This window comes from Mesocricetus auratus, unplaced genomic scaffold (genome assembly GCF_017639785.1).
Source record: "Mesocricetus auratus isolate SY011 unplaced genomic scaffold, BCM_Maur_2.0 Super-Scaffold_100015, whole genome shotgun sequence".
Classification (NCBI taxonomy): Eukaryota; Metazoa; Chordata; class Mammalia; order Rodentia; family Cricetidae; genus Mesocricetus; species Mesocricetus auratus.
Window position 1 is genome coordinate 49,981,867 of NW_024429198.1, and position 19,393 is coordinate 50,001,259.

The following is a 19,393-nucleotide window of genomic DNA, read 5'->3' on the forward strand; positions in this document are numbered from 1 at the left end:
ACAATGTTTGGGAAGCAGTGTACTTAATCTACTTGACATCCATATTCCAGATTTAGTTACTAAATTATATTTCTATTGAAGTTGTGATGGAACCTGTTCATCTAAGAGAATGAAGTACTCTGTTTCTTATTCAATGGAGATAGTGGTTTGTTTGGAGTTTTCTTTTTCTCTTCTCTTTTTTATTTTGTTTTTTGAAACACAGTTTCATGTAGTCCTATCTGACCTGAAGCCTGATGCACAGCCAACACTGATCTCAAATTTTCTGTTCATCTCCCAAGATTTATGACCACAGGTTTCTGCAACCATGTAAACCTTCAAAACATCATTTTCTTGGCTTCTTGGGGTAGTTTTTTTACTCCATAGTACCATTTCTGTTTATTCTATTCTGATATCTTTTTTTCAGTACTAGCTTCATGTTTCTTTTCAGTTGCTGCCCGCTTTGGTTTTCCTATTGCAACAACAAATACTTTTCAAATTCCTGTTTTGGCATTTTTTCTCTTGTTTTGTTCTTTGTGCTGTTGTTTTTCCTACCATTTTCCTCAATGACTTTTAAATTTAAATATATAATTTATTCTGCAACCCATTGCATGATTACAATTGGAGTTTGTTTCCTGAAGAGGCAATATTGCAATCTAGTTCTTGGGAATTCCCTTCATTCTCATCTATCCTGCTTCCCCACAACTAACAAACATGCTGTCTCCCATACACTCTATTTTCCTTGAAATCCACATCTTCTTGGTCACATGAGCTTTTTCTATCACTCTTAGTTATATAAAAAGTTTTAATTGTGATGTAAATAATTTATGAGACTCAGGTCACACTCTTACCTCCTTTAGATTAATTTGAAGACTGTTATCCATATGCATGTCTAGCTAAGCAGCTAGTATAGCACTGTGTTATTTACACATACTAAATGAACTTAATGAACTTGGGAAACATTACTGAGTAAGGAAACATGGAGTTTCATGAAGAAAATTCTGTCTGTGATGATAAATACACATTCCTGTTTAACATTTTATAATGTCTCCAGGGAGCGATTATTTTAGTTTACAGAATTAGTATACAGCAATAATGAAAGTAAGAAAGGGGTCCTTTGGCTGACGAGAAAATTGAAGAATTTTCTAGGAAAGGAATGCAGGATTTTTGAGATTTATTTTTTAATGTGTGCTTGTGATCTGCATGTAGCATATGTCCACACGGACTTGCAGAATTTCTCTCTGCAAGAGAATTAAGAACCATCTCTCTAGCCCTAGAAAATTTTGCTGAAGTAGGTCAAAGAAATTAGAATACCAAAGCAAATATTGAGGGAACTTCTTCACAATGGAAGTTTTTCCTAGTGGGTCATTCGTAAACCTAAAGCTTGGTGTGCATAAATAAACACAAAAGTTCTATAAAAGAGAGCACAAATAGCAAAGTAAAAATGCATACAAAATATGATCATAGCTGAGATACATGCAATCTCAAATTTAGAAAAAATGTGCTTTAAATACAAATAAGAAAAGAATAGCTTTAACTCGGGATATGAGCTGAAGGAAGTTATAATTATCCTATAATCTTTAATGTTTCACTTTTCACAAATGAGTGTGAATGTGACAAATATAGTTAGTCTCCTGATATTTTTCTCTCCTGGTCTGCTGATAAAATTCCATGATTGTCTACATTGACAACTTTCTTCTGCTCCTCACATCTCAAATCTTAGTAGCTGCTATAATTTGACCTTATGACTAATCACTAGCCCATGGTATGTCCTAGAAAGTTTCCTAATTAAGGGACAGAGGATGTGCAAAGTTTGGTTTTGGAAGGAACACTGAATGAGATTATAGTTTGGGGTAACAATTATTCTGGACATTCTCGACACCATGAACAAGTAGAATACTCGGGTTCTAAGGAGAGGGAAGACCCACAGGAAAAAGAGAGATGCCCTGTTTTAGGTTTCAAATAAAACAGGGAGGTCCTATTCCGTGGACTTGATGAGAATACCACAGTGTATGCTTGATCCCAACTTCTCTCCAAATCTGAAATAACAGTGGAAGTGGAAAAGATTTGGTCCTTTAATTACTATGTGTCCATTATATGGGATGTGTCACCAGTTCTTAGGTTCTAGCTGCCTAGGCAACTTGATAAACTTCTTCTGGATAAACAAAAATTGCAGACTCAGAGAAAGTCACAACTAAATGCCTCTCATTTCTTTGATAGCCACTGTGAGGTGAGAGAGAAAAAAGACTGTGACAACTGATCATGCCTGGAGTTGCTCTTTGCTGGAAACCTAACACAGCCCTAGTAACCTTCATGCTTCTTTTCAGTGTCTACATAGCATCTGAAGCTATAGTAATATGTGGAGTTCAAAATGGTGTAGCTGTTGATGGGGGCATTTGAGGTGCTGGGAGGATTGGAGAGTGGGAGAGGAGGAGAGGGAGAGGGAACTGAGACTGACATGTGAAAAAGCTGAATAAAATATACAAAAAAATTTAAAAAACAGAATAATACTTGTGATAAGAAATGACTGATGGTGGCATTTCTGCCTGAGGTCAACAGGAGATGCTTCACCTCTATTGCTTAAAACCAGGTTTTTTTTCTGGTTACATTTTTAATTTCTCTCTTTCTAAAACCTACATTGCTTTGTAGAAATGAACACAGCAAACTGTGGTAAATTTTAAAGCATACTTAGAAATATAAATAAACAACAATTAAAATAGTTTATAGATATGTACAAGATAATATGAAATCAATTTTACCTGGCTTACAAAGTGAGATGGATTGATTAATTTTCATGTTAATTTATTGTGAATATTTTGCTTTTGAAAAATGTCAACTTCTACGTTACTTAATACTGTGGTTTTTGCCAAGTCTGACGTCATCCTGTCAAACCCATTCTACCGAAGTCATGCTCTCACCACAAAAATATTCCCAAATTTAGAAAACCAGCAGCCATTTATTCGGTTACCCTAAAAACTCAATTGTATGTGGGTCCTCCAAAATGACATAAGTGTCTAAGTTAATCGGTGCTGTGATAGTACAGAACACCACCTCCTGTGACTTGAGTCTGCTCCTGTGTTGATAAATGCTGGCACTATCAAAAACCTGTCATTTCTCTTAGATGTGCAATTTTACAGAAACTAACTTTTTCACATGGCTTAATTAGATTTTGTAGCAAATAAGTGTCTAAAACATATGGAAATGGAGCTCATTAGATTTAAAGCAACTCTTCATCTTTAGAACTGTCAGAGTTGAAATTTTAAAGAGATAAAAATGTGATTTTTTTCTGCATTAATTGCTTTTGTCTATGGTTAAGCACATATGTTAGGGCTAAAGACAGAATGTGTGCTACCATCTACAATTGTTTGACAATTCATTAAAGAGTGTCATGTTTACACTTTCTAAAGAAGCTCACATCTTAGTTGTTTCTGATCAGCCATGTTTTAGCTTTAGAAATACATGAAAACTCCGCTCACCATTCATGGGGTCTATGCTGTACACCAGGCTCACACACAACCGTGTGTCTGTGTGTGTGTGTGTCTGTGTGTGTGTGTGTGTGTCTGTGTGTTTCCTTTCTCAAAATAGAGCTTTGACCAACAAAAGCAATTGCACTTTGAATTTAATTTTATCTAACATCATGTAATTATACTCTCTCTCTCTCTCTCTCTCTCTCTCTCTCTCTCTCTCTCTCTCTCTCTCTGCTCTGTCATGCACACACACAGAAAGAATTGATAAGTTCATAGGACACAAATGGGAACTCTCAGGCAGATGCCTAAACAAATAAATTGATGCCTTTAGCAAACATATCCAAAGGAGAAATAAATAATCCAAGTAGAGTAAGTACTGGCATATTTTAGCAATTTACTTGGGAAAATTTATGATACAAAGACTGGGGGATTTGGGGGGTGGCTGGTGGAGGGACAAGGGAGGAGAGGTGGGAGAGGGAACTGGGATTGGCCTGTGACATATTCATGTTTCTAATTTAAATAAAAACATATATTGAGGAAAAAAAGACTTGAAAGTAAACACAGGAACTTTGCATTTTGTTTTTATTGTTTCTTTTCTTTACCTCTTTTTCTTCCTCCTTCCCTCTTTGCCTCCCTATTGTTCTCAGTTTCCTTCTCTCCCCTCCCTTCTCTTTCCCTTGCTTCCTCCCTTTATTCCTCCCTCCCTCCCTTCCTTCCTTCCTTCCTTCCTTCCTCCTTTCCTTCCTTCCTTCTTTCCTTCCCTCTTCTATTTTGAAACAAGGTTTCTTGTAGCTAGAGTTGCCTGAACTTGCTAATAGCCAAGAGTGCACTTGTACTTCTGGTCTCTTGTCTCCACTTCCTAAGTGCTGCTCTTTTAGAAACCTAGCAAGATGTCTGATTTACTTCATAGCTAGCACTCAAACCCAGGACCTCCTACATGTTAATCAATTGATCTATACTCTTCCCATTTTATCTTTTATTTTACTGGGATATCATCAGCATAAAAGTAGACATGCATTTTCTTCTGGGTTTCAATCACAGGGAAGATGCTTCAGCCTCAGTATTGATTGAGTGATGACCTCGCCAGATCCTCTGGGCCATTTTCCTGGGACTTTAGTCTCCACATGGCTGTAGTCAAGTACAACAGTATATGGCAATCCTGCTGTGGGAGAGGAGATAACCCAGAAAAACATGAAACACACACCACTGGACTTTACCAGAGAATCTTGCCAAGTTTAATGTTAGGTAGATCTCCTGCCCCTAATGTGAACTCAGTAGTTGTAAGATTTTGTCTAATCTTTCAGACTAGGTTTTTTTCTTTACATTTCTTGCATCCTTATTATGTCATTGGATAGATGATGTCACTTCAGAGGATTTAGATTCTTTACAAATGTGATTAAACTTGAATATCTTATATATAACACTCTAGTGCTTTGCATGTATCTGCCTCTTGTGACATAGTGAAGAGACACTATGCATTTTTACTTCAAATGATGAAAACACTTCTCCTGAAAATGAAAACTATGCTTGGTCTCAGGCTCAAGGATATCAGGAATTCACATCAGATTTCCATCAATACTTCTTAGATTAAAATTCAAGGAAATTTAGTAACAGCATACCTTGGAGATTATGTGTGTCTTTCTGTCTTTTAACCAAAGTCAAATAGGCAGAATCCTAAAGTTTATGCCAGACACTTACCTTTGAACAACCAAAATGATCTTTTAAAAGAATGAATGGGTTATCAATCGAGCAATCCAGTGCTGATTACAGATGTAATGATGAAATAAAACTGTGGTAATCAGATTGGGATTGCCTATAATATTACTTTGGTATTGCAAGTTTGACTTCTCTTACGGGTTGATAGGCAAATCCATGTAAGCATGTGATTGTGTTTTCTTTGTATAAATAATGAATGGGAACATTCACTGTGCCTGGACCCATGTCAGATCAATGACTGATTTTAACATCAGAACTCAGAAATCAACATGGCTATTAGCTAAGCTTCAACTCATTGACTTTCCTATAATGAGATGTGCAGAATTCATTCTTTAGTTCTCTTTATTTTTGTGAGAATTTTGCACAAATCTGATTTTGCAGCCCCTCTTCCTGAACCAATCAAGCATGTTTACAGGAAACTGCCATCATTGTGGAAAGCAGCATTGGTCAAAATGATGTCAAGGAAATCTGATGAGAACATTAGAAACATAGAGGAAGATGTGGAGGATAAAATGTTTTATAAATTCACTTGAAAACAGTATGCAGTTAAAATTACAAAATAAAAACAGCAGAGGAGCCAGGAGCTGGTACAATGGAGAAACACTTTAATTCCTTATCAATACATTCAGTCGGTCTCACAACAAAAGCTGGGATATGAAGCTCCCTGGCGTTAGATGTATAAAAAAAAAAAATCAAATGTGAAAAAGGTCACATCAAGTTTACAAAATGCTTGATCTTTCTATTAAAAAAATGAAAAAACTTAATCTTTCTTCAGCTTAGTATAAGATGAAGGATTTCCAGACAGATGACAAATGTTAAGAAAATTCTTTCAAAGGCCGGGCGGTGGTGGCGTACGCCTTTAATCCCAGCACTCGGGAGGCAGAGGCAGGCAGATCTCAGTGAGTTCGAGACCAGTTTGGTCTACAAGATCTAGTTCCAGGACAGTCTCCAAGAAAATTCTTTCAAATCAGGAATAGCAGTTTTGAAAATAGACATCTAAGTGTAAGAAAACGAAATTACTTGGGGTACCAAGAAATGTATGTTAAGCCGGTAAATGATTATTAGTATTTGCTGGAAAAAACCTACAAAGTGCATTTTAATATTTATGCTATAACTTTGCTATAGTTTAATCAATTAGAGGCTTAAATAAATTTTACTTTGCAATGGGGCCCAATCATCTTATATAAGATACTTAAATAAAAAGTTGAACTATGGTCAAATAATAAATAATAATGACCACTGAAAAATGAATGAAGGACTATTGGCAAAAATAAAAGTTTCCCTTAATAGAAGCCAGCTTACTACAGATCTCAAATTTAATTACTACTCACCATAGCCATATGATTCAAAAAATTGTGATTTGGGTAGGAAGGGACATAGTTGCTAAGACAGCAGCTATTAATACCAATAACTAATGCATAAGCCTTTGGCGATCTGAAAGATTGCAAAGTCATTCGGAAAAGAGGTTCATGAAGTACCACCAGAAAGAACCAATGTGAGTTTTGGATTTACTTCACTAAGAATTTGTTCAACATGTCCATATTAAAGAAAAATCAAGTAACAGTCATTGCAAAGGTGGATTTGTTAGTCAAGGATGACTCAGATAAAATGCCACTTTTGAGTCTATGGCAGTAATTTAAATTCATCTGACACCCACTCAGTTTACTTGATTAGAAATGAAATTTGGCACCATAATGATGGCTCAGTTGTTAAGAGAGTATAACCTTGCTCAGAACCTGGGTCTTCTAGTACCCAGGTCATGTAGCTCACAGCTGCTTATAATTTCGGCTGCAAGGACATCTGATGTAATTAGCCTCCTTGGATGCCTGCACTCATGCACACATACCCACATAAAGACACATGTAATTACAGACAACTCAAAATAATGGAAAGAAATTACATTTTTAGAAAAAGAATCAGACCCCCGTTGCACAAGTTTTTCCTGGGGAAGCTTAAATAAATGTCTACTTACCAACTTACCAATTAAGAAATGATGACAGACAGACCCAAGAAGCAATCCCTGTCAAGTCTATCTTGAGACAACTCATAGGACCAAGAATGACTTAAAAGCCCATTATCCCCTTGAAGCCAGCTTCATAAAGCTTCTCAACTCAGAAAACCTGCCCAATATGCAAATAGTTCTGCTGGAAGGAGTCTTCTCTGTATGATAAATAGTGTTGATAACTTGGCAAGTAGCCTTGAGAATAGCATAACGTTTTTTGAATTTTCTGAGACTGGTAAATTTGATGAGCTTTCTGAGTTTTTGAGTTCCTTTATGTTAAGAGAAGCTTTTTCTTTGAGAGAAGCCTTTCTGCCCGCCTGGTTTCAGAGCCGCTTTCCTGCCAGCCTGGTTCTAGAGCCGTTATCAGTCCCAAGTAAACACACAGGAGGCTATATGAATTATGAAGCTGTTGGCCTTGTTTGTCTCTTACTGGCTAGCTCTGCCTTAAGTAATTACCCCATAATTGTTAATCTAAGTATGTTTCTTACCGGGGAGGTTCCAGGCTTCCTACCCCAATGGCGGTTACATCTCGAACTCTCTTGTGTTTCCCCTTCCCAGAATCCTCCTCGACTCCTAGCCCCACCTATCTAGATTCCTATTGGCCAGACAGTGCTTTATTAGCATAAGAGAGTTCCAGATGTAACCGCCATTGGGGTAGGAAGCCTGGAAACCTCTCCGGTAAGAGACATACTTAGATTAACAATTATGGGGTAATTACTTAAGTCAGAGCTAGCCAGTTAGAAACAAGCAAGGCCAACAGCTTCATAATGAATATAGCCTCCTGTGTGTTTATTTGGGACTGATGAGGCTCTAGAACCAGGCTGGAGCGGCAGAGCCCAGGCGACTGGCGGGGGGATAAACCAAAGCGGCTAGCAAAAGAAAAAGCTTCTCGTAACATAATGGTTGTCAGGAGTGGGATTGAATTTCCACGCAAAACAACAAAAGCTTTAAAGGAATTTTAGAAACAGAAGAACGGAGAGAAGCATAGATTTTGGTAGCAGCATTTTCTCAGGTGTGCTCTGTTTTGCTAGCGACAAGCCGAGATTCACGTGGCTCGCTTACCGGAGTCTTCCTGACTTGGCATAAAAAGAAAAAAAAAAGAAACCAGCAAGGTTGTTTTAAGAGACTCTGCTAACAATTAAAAGGCGTGTACATACAGCTGGAAGTGGCAGCTTTTGCTGGATGTCAGCATGGACTGAGGCGGTAAGCTGGAGTCATGCTTACGCCCGCCATCTTGAAACGGCAGTTTAAAACAGCCGCGGTTTTACAGATAAGACACGTGGCCAGAAAAACGTAAAGATTTACAGTAAAGTCAGACTTGGATAAAGAAAAACCTCTAAAGGTTTACAGTGTGTTTAAAAATATATGGGAGATTGATAGAGAAAATGAAATGGCAAAGTGGTAAATAAATACAAAAGCCGGCGTTGTGGTGGCGCACGCCGGTAGGTTTGCTCCAGAGGCAGAGGCAGGCAGGTTTCCAAAGAAACCCTGTCTCAGAGAAAAATAAATAAAAGTAAAATAAATAAAGTAATAATAAATAAATAAATAAGCCACGTAAAGATGGAAAATACACAGAGAGTCTGGATACTGTACGCTATTATGTTTTTCAGTTTTTTGCTTGCTCAGGAAGGAACTGCTGCTAAAGTACACTTGATTATAAATGCTGCTGAATTAATCCAACTTCTATCTTTTAAAAATGCCTTGACTTCAAAATTTAAGTGTAAGGATATGTTACTTGGAAAAGGAGTTTTTATTTATGTTTCTACAGAAAATGAAAAGCTAAGGATTCCTTCCAGGCTTTTGTGGTTTGACGAACCAAGACCCCCGGAAGCAGTGGACCAGGTGTTCCAACAATCGAAACAGCGAAGATGATGCAGTCTTACAGACCCCGAAAATATGGACTTATACAGGTTTCTGAGTTTTGTCATGATCCCCATGGTATAAACAGCGCCCCCTTCCAGCAGGAAGCAGTTTGGAATGAGCGACGTCCTAATTCCCATCTTGTTTATAAATCTTTGTTTTCATTTAAATGGGGTTGTTTATAATTGGCTAATGATCACAGCCAATCTTTTTTAATGGTAAAAAGGGGAATTATGGTATGGGTATTGTTTTTCATTTATTGAGACAAAATCAAGGTCAATTTTATGATGCTTAATATTGATTAAGTATTGTGCTTATACTGATCTTTTACAACGCAATGCATAATTGAATACAGACTATAGATAGTTACTTATAATAGAATTTCTAGTTACATAAGTTAGGTTTCTAGATATACAGAAATATATTTGAGATGGACAGTCTTCAAACCTCTCAAAGACCTTCAGAACATGGCATTTAAAATGGTTTAGGGTTTGTCTTGACAATGAGAAATGTCTGCTCCTGGCAGCACCAATTACGTCTGAGAGGAAGATGGGCATCGAAGAAACTCGTTATAAAGTTTGCTTTCAACATGGCAAGATTAGCCATTTGGGCAAGAAACTGCTCTTGCCTAGATTGTTTGACTGTTGTTGTATCATCTGGACATGCAGGACCCACAGGAAAGTGACTAGTGAACTCAGTCTTACAGGGTTCCTGCTTGATGAAGAGTCTACAAGACTTTCTGCAGGACAAAGAAAAATGACTGACAGACTGCCAGCACAGATGGACAGTTTGAAATTTCCTGCTTTGCTGAGAAGTGTTCCAGACACATTGTGGCCTATGGGCTGAAGATGGATGCCCCAACATTACAGAGGAACTTCGGGTGACTGTCCAGGCAGTAAGATGTCTCTGTCAATCCTAGTGTTTATATATTATCCTTCTGTGGTCTTTGATGGAGTTGAAGACAGATACTTATAATTATAGTTTTCCTTAGTTATGATAAAAGATAAGCTACATATAGGACTTTGGACTCACAAGGATGGGATGGATATTTTCTTTAAATCTTGCTAAAATATTGTAACTATGTTCTTATTTGATAACGGTTCTGTTATATACAATTTGACTATGTTAAAATTAAGACCTTTCTTTTGTTTAAACAGAAAAGAGGAGATATTGGGGAAGTCCTGTTATTTGTCAATAAAGTACTGTTGAGCCTATAGAAAACCTAGATAGGAGGGACTAGGAGTCGAGGAGGATTCTGGGAAAGAGAAAGACAAGAGAGTTCGAGATGTAACCGCCATTGGGGTAGGAAGCCTGGAAACCTCTCCGGTAAGAGACATACTTAGATTAACAATTATGGGGTAATTACTTAAGTCAGAGCTAGCCAGTTAGAAACAAGCAAGGCCAACAGCTTCATAATGAATATAGCCTCCTGTGTGTTTATTTGGGACTGATGCGGCTCTAGAACCAGGCTGGAGCGGCAGAGCCCAGGCGACTGGCGGGGGTAAACCAAAGCGGCTAGCAAAAGAAAAAGCTTCACTTAACACTTTAGTCTTTGAGTTTCTGAATTTCCCTCTCCCCACAGGAGCAATTTTCAATTGGAAAGGAAGAGCTACACAACATGCCCTGAAGGAGCTGCTCCAGTTAGTCAGCTGGAAGTCCACATCTGCAATTTTAACAAGTTCTCCAGCAGGGAAAGTTACAAAGGACATTAGTCCTCACTTAAAGATACAATATTCTACAGCTCAAGTGCAGCTCTAATGTCCGTATTCCCAGTTTGGAGTAATGGAGAAAAGTCCTTGTAATTTTGGAATCAAAAGAAAAGACTACTGTCAGAAGCTACATGGGAGGAAAGTTATATGTGCAAAAGGCTCTTCTCCATTTTTTTCATGTTCTGGGAAGTTCCCACATGCACACACATGTGCATGGAATTAGATCTCATCCAAAAAAAGTATGTGCAAGTGAATATGCTATTCTTCTCAGTGCATTTAAAGAAAACTCCATACTTCTATACTTCTCCCCAACGTCATTAGTGTCCCATAATGATTATCAGAAAACACTAAGCATGTTTTCAAGTTGAAAGAACTGCTATGAGCCATCCACAGATGACTGACACTTGCTGGTATGGATCACTCATTACCCGTGAAGCATTTAGTAGAGGCACTTTAAGATGATAGAAAAACAGTTCCTCTATAAAATACATTGTCATAATTCATTGCAATTAATTTTATTCAACTGTTCTCATTGATCAAGAAGTAAAGTATTACTTTAAAACTTCTTTTATTTGTATAGATATTTTATCTTCACATATGTCTCTGTGTCATGTGGGAGCTTAGTACACAAAAAAGGCATAATAGGACACCTGATCTCCTGAAACTAGAATTACAGATGTTTGTCAACTGCCACGTGAGGCCTGAGAATTGAACCTCAGTCCACTGTAAGAGTGGCTAATGCTCTTAACAGCTGAGCCATCTCTCTAGCAGCACAAGTATTACAATTGTCATTGTAGCTAAGGCTGACTTCAAACTCTGTGATCCTAAAGCTGATCTTGACACTTGACCCCTTGCCTCAGCCTCCCAAGTACTGGAATGTCATGTGTATGTCAATGGCTGTGTCTAAGCAACCCTGTGCAATGAATTTATCTTCCTCATCTATAAGTAAGATGATGGAGGCAGGAAGAGAACATATTCCTGACCCCTGGAATTGTGGAAATTACCACAATGAAATAATTGTTCACTCTATAACAAGTAATGGCATGACATGCAAGAGGCCCAAAAGTCAATTCTACAGATCCTAGAAATGTTCCCCTGAGAAGATTTGAAAAGTGCCTGGAGCTCAGAGACTGTTCTCCCAGGACCAGTCTCTGAGTGGATCTTCTGAATTTGAAATTCCTGGGTCCTGGCACATGCTGAGCATTCAATCTCTCACCAACTGTACAGATAACAAACTGGAAACACACCCAGGTCAAGCATCTGATAGGGCAATGAGGAAATTACCCCTCAAAAACAGGTGTGCAAAACTACGATGCACAGATACTTGACAAGGAAAGCGAGTGCTCTGGGACAGAGAAGAAGAGGAAGCCTGGTGACAGCACTCCCATGTTTTCTAATGTGGGCAAGGCTGGGTAGTTCATGGGACTCTGGCCGCAGAATGCTGTGTTTGGGTATGTGTAACTATGTGACAGCCATTGGGCTATCACCATGAGTAAAGAGTATTGCCGGGAATTGGAATAAAGCAGTCACAGCTGGGAGATACTTCGCAATATTTATTTTTTCTGATACATGGATGAATGACCTTTGCTCCACCTGAGGGATTTTTTTGTTTCATGTGTTTAAGATGGTTTGGAATGCTTGTTTGACAACTGCACAACTTATCATAAAGAGCAGAGCTAGTTAGCGCACCCTCCACCGCGTGCTTTCTTTCCCCTTTTTCCCTCTTGCTTCCATTTTCTTTGGTGTTATAAGAATATATATAACCCAACTTGTTAGCAAAAACATATTATTAATTATAGACTTATTGTAAATTAGCTTTCAATAACTTTTCACTTTACATAATTTAATATTCGTATCTTTTGACTTGTTTCCACATCTCTATCTCAATCCTGGTAAACCATTAATCTGTGTTTTTATCCTATTGGTCTGAGTTTCATTCTTAAAAATGTACTTTGACAAATGAAATGATACAGTATTCTTTTTTTTTCCCTGTGGCTGACTTATTTTCCATATCATAATACCATTTATTTTTATACATGTTTTATAACATGTCACGATTTCCATTTAAAATTGAAGGATGTCCCAGTACCTGTGTAAACCTGAATTCCTTGATACTCTAATTCAACAAAAGAACCTTGTACGGCTTTCACATCTTACTTAGTGAACAGTGCTGACACAAAGGAAAGAGGACCATTTAGAAGTGAATTAAAATGTCCTCCATAAAAACAACTGGAAGATATGCATAATATTGTTTTTAAAAGCCACGGAGAAAACATGGTTTTCAGAATGACTATGGTATGAGCAGTCTCCTACAGGCAGTTCATGTTCTGGGCCTCAGCTGTGTCTATCTGCTGTCATCCTCCACTGAATTCACGCTCGTGTCATGAACTAGCAAGGGAGTCTGTTAATGACAGACCATAACCAAGGCACTACCACAGTTGTTCTGATGGTCAAGACTCCACTGCAGATGGCTTCAGCAAGGATCTCCCAGGGGCTTTCAGATCTGTACTCTGGTGTATTTTAAGCTTTAGAATTTAATGTTTGCCTCCCTCTTTCACAGCTGTAAGAGTCATTGTGTTTGAATGGCAGTCCCCATGTTTCTTTGTTTTTGCATCTTAATGTTTTTTATTCAGATAGAAATACATCACTCCCACCTCTGTCTCACTCCCTCCAGCACCTCCCAGCTACCTTCCCTCAAGCCCCTCCCTTGCACCCTGCTCTCAAGGTGACAGTCCTTGTATTATGATCCTCTTTTAGTATTCACAGTTACTTTTCTAACACATTTTCTGCGTGTATAGTACTGTTTTCACATCTGCTTCTTAGAGGATATGAACTGAAACACTAGCAGTGATTATAAAGCAGACAATAACTTTTATACCCTTAATATATCAGTTGATATAAAAAGTCCTGCCTCCAATATTATTTACTTTTCAACAGATGTATCACTAAGTATGGAGAATCACCAAAGAGGTTTTAAAGACACATTAAACAAACGTTTAGTGTTTGTTTCAATATTCATTAATCTCAGTTAACCGCCAGTGGTTTTAGTTAAAGACATCACAAACTAACTAAAAATTGTTGCCAGTGATAGCCATGATTAATGTAGCCTATTGAATGGTGGAAACATTCCTTAAACTGTGAAAAGATAATAAGGGCATAATAAATAATTCATTACAAAATGGTCCTTAGATGTTGTTATTTCTAATGGAGATTGTTTCAGTTAATCGTATAAAACAAATTAAATTGAAATGTTATGAAATGATGACTCTTGTTCTTAATGTCTATTTGAAATGAAAAAATGATGTGTTTGTAGAGATGAAAAAAGTAAACAAAGTATCAAAAAATTGAACAATAATCATATTTAAAAAACTTTCTTGCCAAATAAGCTTCTATATTTGCTGCAGCTATAAAAAGATGAGTTCACAAATAACACAAAAAGGAAAGACATTTATCCTACCCATGTACTACTTAAAAAGTATAATGTTTAAATATAAAATCTGTATGAACATGTAATATCAGTTTGGATGATTAATCCATTTGAAATGGATATGAAGCACATTAGCCAGCAATTCAGACAATGTTATTTTAAAATGACTTTGAAACAGAGCATTATTTAATGCACCCAATTATGATAGATTTTGGACAGAATTGAAACTTGCATACCGACTCCTTGGAAGGAAATTAATTTAGTATAATAATGTTTTCAATTTAAACAAGTCTCTTTCTGAAGTAGTGTTGTGACCAAAAGGCTGAAAGCCAATTACAAATACATAAGAAAGAAATGGGAGGTCTCTTAATTGTTTAACAATGGAATATTTAAATGGTATTAAATTAGCTGGAACATCTGAAATGCAAAGATCTTATTGAAATATTTAATAAAGACGATTTAGTGAAATATGTTACATATTATAAAAATATCAAGAAAGTTTTTTTATGTAAAGACTTTCACTTGCTTTCCATGCTGACTCTCCTATGTTTAATCTATGTACTCTAAAGCACCTCTGCCATTGTCATTTGTCTCCTGTTAGATTTCTATCTAGTTCTTTCTGGACCCTAAGACCTTTGTAACTTATATAAACTGAATCATTTCCTCAGTGTAAATGTGTAGGTTGGATTTTGTCTCTGAGATTTCTGCTTCTTCTTGTTAATGTTGGTCCAGTGGTTCCTTCCTAGTTTTAGCAGCCGTGCGTTTAAATCTGATGGTGCTGGCAATTGATGACCACACTGTATCATGGCATGACACGAGCTGAGCCTTTACATTTACCATGAGTTGCTTGTCTGAACGCTGAATAGAAAAAAGCAAACTCTAATGCGTTTTAGCCATTATGCTCAACACTTTGATACAGCAACTTGTCATATTTCTTTAAAACTGTAAATAAGAAGATTGAATTTGAGTTCTACAAACCTTTGGTAAACCCTAGTCTCATGTATAAACACAAGGAATTAATTTGAAATTATCCTGTCTAGTCTATGTTATTGATAATATTTTCTTAACTTCCATAGTCTAATTCTCCTTAATATGTTAGCCTATGCCAAGAAAATTTATATCTTTATTTATTATCTGGTATTAAACAAAAGAACAAAATATGTCTCATTTATTGACTACTACTATTACTTATTGTTCTCTAATTTCATAGAAGAGACAGCTTCTGATTTTAAGACAACACATGAGCTATGAAACATTTCAAATATCTCTTATTGCATTTTCTTGTTTAGTCACACTCAAGGAATTTATATTAAAATGCTGCATTGTATTTCAGATTAATTTTACATTTGCTTTTATATCACAGACATTACATATAATTTTAAGATGTTTTTTAGTTAGCCTATATTTTTTATTTCAGGATTGTAAAGGCTCTTTCTGACAACTTATACATATAGTCAAGTTTATTTAAAAGAATTATGCAATAAGAGTGAGTATTAGATTTGAAAATTTTTTAAACTTTTAGGATCTTTTTAATTTTGTGTATATGCACATACGTACAAGTGCCCATTTGGAGAAGAAGATGACATCAGTTCTCTGGAATTAGAGTTACAGGCAGATGTGAGCTGCCGTAATTGGATGCTGCAAACCTAACCATGTTCCTTTTGCAAGAGCAGTGTTTATTCTTAAGCACTGAGCATCTCTACAGTTGTTTGATTTGGAAATCCCGTAACTGTTGAATCTGCATGCCAAAGTATCTTTCAAGAACACTTTACAAATACAATTACTGCTATCTCAGTATGTACCACCTGTTGTAAATGCAATATTCTATGCCAAAATATTGGTGTCCTATTGATTAGAATTCCACCAAGTTCTAATTAATAGGCCTTAAATTATGCAATATTGATGGAGCTACTTCAAGGATAAAGCTTTCAGTGGGGAAGCTAGACTATAGTCCAGTAATGTTACAAGGGTGTTACTGGATGACATCATGGATGACATTTCATCATCCGTTCCAATAAAGCAGAGGTGCCACAAAAGCAGAGAAGCATGGAAACTCAAAAGAGAGAAGGGAGTCTGAAGGCCCCATAGTAGTAGTCAAAAGTATTTGAGAAAAGCTGCTAAAAGAAAAGAAGAAAAAAGTCATCTGAATTATATGACGTGAGAAGGGAATTTTACATGTTTGTCCCATTAACACATCTGTGTGTGTCTTTTATAAAGTTTGGAATAATTACCAGGAAAATGCAAATGGAGTGGCTGCTGATTCTTGTGAATCTCTTAGCCTAAGATTAGGAGCATGATCTACATTAATATTAAGATGATAAGTAAGTACTGTGTTTCAGAAAATATTAAATAATTAGCAGTAGACTGCACAGCTTAACATTTTCTTATTACTCCTTATGAGTAATTTATCAGTGTTCTATTTTTTAGGAGACATTTTTCTTAATTTAAATTAGAAACAAGGTTGTTTCACATGTCAATTCCAGGTCCTTCTCTTTTTCCCTCCCCTCCTCCCACACCCTCCCACCAACCCCTCCAATATCCCCTCATTTCCTCAGGGAGGGTGAGGCCCTCTGTGGGGAGTGTCCATAGTCTGTCATTTCATCCAGGGCAGGGCCTAGACCTTCCCCCAAGAGTGCAGGGTGAGAGTGCATCTCTCATTGTTGGATGGGCACCCAAAGTCCATTTGTGTGCCCGGGATAAATACTGATCTACTACCCAAGGTCAAATAGATTACCTAGGCCTCCTCACTGACACCCACGTTCAGGGGATCTTGATCAGTCCCATGCTGGATTCCCAGCTACAGCATGGAGATAGACTCACATATTAAAATTGTGAAGCTTATAAGTTAAGCCTTGGTTTCTCTGATTCAAATTCATTGCAATTTTCAAAGGCATGGTTCCTTAGAATTGAGCTGACACCAGTTTTTGCAAATGCCTACTGTGTTCCTGTAAGATCTGGCATTGTGTCAATTGTCACCAGGGAAGAAGCAAGGAAAGTGATGAAGCTTATTTCATTTGAGACTAATTGTGGAATTCACTGCTTCTTGGAGCTTCACAAAGGGAACCTTGCCATTTGATTTGGGGGATTATTTTCCTCTTCTAAGGAGCAAAAATCAACATTTTTAAAATCTCACACTATGTGTCAGCTCCTCAGAAATGTTATGAAGGCTTAGAAAAACATGCTTAACTCACAAAAATAGGAAGAGGCTAGTTCAGTATCCATCTTCTTTTTATTTTAAGCTTCTGTCTTTCAGCACCTCTTCAAATATGTGTGATACTGACTTCACAACCTGGAGACAAAGTGACTCTTTAAGGACTTGGTCCCCAGCTTGAAATGTTATTTCAGAAGCTACAGGATACTAAACAGAGGAAGCGAGACATTTTAAAAAGTATATATGTGCACACGCACACATGTATAGAGGTATCTTTACATAGTAATGATAAGTGAGATTTGAGGATTTGTGTACTTGGAAATTCATTATCATTTTGTAATTGTTCTAGAACCATAAAGAGGAAGGCCAGTATTTGTCCAGCTCATCATACAACTACTTCAATATTTACCAACACTGTACTTTTCAGATTACTTCAAGATGCTTGGAAAATCTGAAACCCTAATAGAAATGCATGTTACATTACTATGACCAATTTTCAGAGAGTTTTTACCAGCTTTGAACAGCATAGTTTTTGATAAATTTTAAGGGTATGTTATCAAGGGAAAATTAAATTCATTAGCAGCTCAAGAGTAATGAAATAGTCAGCCATCAAAGACTAAGTAAAAAAATGTTGAATTAAACCATAATTTACACATGTTTCCTTGAGTTTATGAATACTGCATCTGCTTACAACTTTATCAGTTTGACTGTATCCAATTAAATAATTTTATCAAATATTACCTTAGTCTATTTTGTTGGTATTTTTGAAAAAGACACCCAAGATCAAGTAACTTACACAGATTAGAAGGGAGAAATGAAAACAATTGGTTTCTTTTGAATGGATGTCTTTACCAATTTCAAGTCCCAGGTTCACACTTGAACATTTATCGAAGAGGAATGAAACAAATCATGCATACTCTTACCTATTATTCTAGAAAAGAAAAAAACCACAGATTCGTGAAGCTGATTAGTTCTGAGAGGATTGGTTCCTGAGAAGGATTGCAACTATGATCAGACATGTGGAGATCATAGGTCAGGAAAATGTTCTATTATATAGTTCTGAACAAAGACCATTGTGCTCTTATTAATATTCATAGTGATATTAGCACTCAATGTGATGTCAAGAAACATACAAATTTTCATTCACTTGGTAGAGGTGGTGCAATAGCAATGATTCTAATCCACTTACAAATCATGGAGAAAGCAATGAATTATAATGTTTGCTGGGGAAGTACAGGTCACAGTGAGTGTGATACAGGTAGATTCACTGTGCTTACTAGTTTGCTAAAAGTTGCCCCTAAACAGGCATGAACACTAATCTTGATTCTATTCCCTCTAGACTTAATTTGCATATGTTTGCTATTTTACCCTGCATTGAATCAAATCAGACTAATTACTATAAGCAAACATGCAGGAAAAGGAATGTTTGGACAGTGATGATCAACTTAGAGTGTCACCACACAAGGTGATTGGAATTTCATTAAAACCATAGTAGAAGTCCTTGTTGAAGAAAACCTAAAGATCCTTTTGTGGTATTAACAGGTGCATGGTTACCGTGGCAGAGAAGGGATGAAGTTCTAATACACAGGTTTTCTCTCCATGTGAAATATTCTCTCTGTGGAAGAGAGAACTTAGTATATATATGGTCTGAAAAGAGCCCACATTACTTGCCATTGAAGAACTGACACTAAAATAGCATTACTACAATCTAAAAGATAATATAGGAAAATCAATTTTTTTCTCTGAAAATATAAGACTAACAGTTATTTTCTCAACAAGTGATATTTAATGCATTTCATGATTATACATTTACGTTAAAGGATAATTTTAATACTAAACATTTATTTCTTTTGTGTTGTAAGTACCATGTTAGCAGGTATTTTGTTCATCTTAAGAAACTAAGAAGCACAAAAGTTATTTAAGGAGAGCATTTCTTCTTTTTAACTTTTTTTTTAAAACTAGAAACAAGTTTGTTTTATATGTCAATCCCAGTTCCCTCTTTCCTTCCCCTCCTCCCCTGCCCCTGCCCCACACCAACCCCCTATTCCCTTCCCCTTTCTGTTCCCCAGGGCAAGTGAGGTAAAG

The 19,393-nt window shown here is 36.8% G+C and overlaps 1 long non-coding RNA gene across 1 annotated transcript; it reads left to right on the forward strand.

The window, feature by feature from the left end:
- The first annotated feature begins 7,798 nt into the window (after positions 1-7,798).
- Positions 7,799-11,295, forward strand: LOC121144349. Its single transcript, XR_005881701.1, has 2 exons — positions 7,799-7,839; positions 10,604-11,295. It is a non-coding gene; the product is annotated as an uncharacterized LOC121144349 (long non-coding RNA).
- Positions 11,296-19,393: the final 8,098 nt, after the last annotated feature.